This window comes from Pteropus vampyrus, unplaced genomic scaffold (assembly GCF_000151845.1).
Source record: "Pteropus vampyrus isolate Shadow unplaced genomic scaffold, Pvam_2.0 Scaffold138, whole genome shotgun sequence".
Classification (NCBI taxonomy): Eukaryota; Metazoa; Chordata; class Mammalia; order Chiroptera; family Pteropodidae; genus Pteropus; species Pteropus vampyrus.
The window spans coordinates 617988-619984 of NW_011888919.1; the positions used below are offsets into that span (position 1 = coordinate 617988).

Below are 1997 nucleotides of genomic sequence, written 5' to 3' on the forward strand. Positions count from 1 at the left end.
ACAGTTTCTCCTGAGAATTCCAATGCATGTGTCTGTCGGAGAACTCCAGAGGACACGAGGGAGACAGAGCCTTAGGGGTCAAGGTTGGGGTTTTGTGAAAGGTGAATGGGGGTTGTCGGGGGCAGAAGGATGCACAAGGGACCGAGAAGGAAGCAAGGCAGCGGGCCTTTGAGGCCGGGGAGCTGACGGGGCGCTGGAGTGCACGCGCATGAAGCCCAGCGGCAGGCTGGTTGATGGGCCCTTTCCCCCTCCCCCATGATGGGAAATGCTGCTTTTGGCTGCGATACTGTCACTCCCTCTGGTTACGCCCGGTCCATCAGTAAAGTCAGAAAGGCTCTGTGGCCCCGAGTTGGGGAAATCCGGGGCTGGGACCAGGTTGAGTACAGTGCTGACCAAGACACATTTTTTAGTGAACAAACCATACTGTGAAAAAGATACATGATGATCCCATTAGTTGACTTTTTTAGAGGAATAATACATCGATATCTGTTAATAAATGCATACAGATACAGTTGTTTCAGGAAGGTACAAGTGTTTTTGTTTTTACAGTGATTGCCCTTGAAGTGAGGAATGGGGTAGAGGGCAGGTGGAGGGGGTGCAAAGGGGACCTTTCAGGACTTTTGATTTCCTGTACAGGGGTCCCCAACCCCCAGGCTGTGGACCGGTACTGGCCTGTTAGGAACCGGGCCGCACAGTAAAAGGTGAGCAGCAGCCAGTGAAGCTTCATCTGTGTTCGCAGCCGCTCCCGAGCGCCAGCATCACCGCCTCAGCTCCGCCTCAGATCATCAGGCATTAGAGTCTCATAGGAGCACTGGTCTCTGGTGCCACAAAGGTTGGGGACCGCTGGTGTACTACGTTGATTTCTAATTATCTACTCATGATTTTTTTTTTAAGTAATAAATATCCAGCCCCCCAAAAAGCAATGAAGTACTGATACCTGCTACAATGTGGCTGACCCTTCAAAAACAGTAAGCTAAGTGAAAGAAACCAGGCACAAAAGGCCACGTAGTGTGTGGTTCTCCTATAGGAAATTTCCAGAATCAGGAAATCCGCAGAAACAGAAAGTAGGTGAGTGGTTGCCAGGGGCTGGAGGGCTGAGTGGGGAGTGACTGCTAATGGGCATGCGGTTCTCTTCTGGGGCGATGAACGTTCTGGAACTAGGTAGAAGTGAGGGTTGCACAGACCTTGTGAACGTACTAAATGCCACTGAATTGCACACTTTAAAATAGTTTTTTTTAAAGAGGTAAAAAATCTGGCAGCTGGATCATGGACCTTTTTTGAGAGAAGTAAAGTGGGGGTTCTTTACACATCCCCTGCATTAGAAAAGTCGTCATGCCAAGCACACGAGTTAGGGGTGCAAATCACATTAGCTCTCTGTGGCTGGTGAATTAGCTTTGCTGAGGATCTTTGAAGAAAGCTCTCCTGCCATGCTGAGATATGTGAATTTTTATTTTTTTAATTTTAATTTAATTTTAAACGCCTACAGCACCTGGTCTTCCTAGGTGGTCTCCCATCCAAGTACTAACCAGTCCCCGCCCTGCTTAGCTTCCGAGATCAGACAAGATAGGGCACGTTCAAGGTGGCATGGCCGTAGACGAGATATGTGAAGTTTTAATCAACCTGTTTTGCATCAAAAGACTTTTTAGCTTCCTGAGGGTCAATTTTTAAAATTCGAGCCTGGGCTCATCTATTCTTGCAAAACAGGGAAAGCAAGAGAACTCACAGAGTGTACAAGTCCGGTCACGCTCGAGCAAAGCACAGCCCTGGGGCTTGGTCTCCGCCAGAATGTTCTGGAACAACAGTGAATGTGTCGCTAATGTCAACAGCTGTAGCCCACTTTCATGCTCGAGGCACGTACTAAGTGTTTCTCCTGTGACCTTCACATTTAGGTAAAGAACATGAGCACTGACAGAATGTTCAAGATCAAAACTCTTGAGCAACAATTTTCTACCACTGCTTTGTCGAGATTCTGTCTGTGCTTAACTGAAACATTTTTG

At 47.9% G+C, this 1997-nt stretch overlaps 1 pseudogene; it reads right to left on the bottom strand.

Annotated features, from left to right (window-relative positions):
• Positions 1-1477: 1477 nt before the first annotated feature.
• LOC111744669 lies at positions 1478-1596 on the bottom strand (annotated as a pseudogene).
• Positions 1597-1997: the final 401 nt, after the last annotated feature.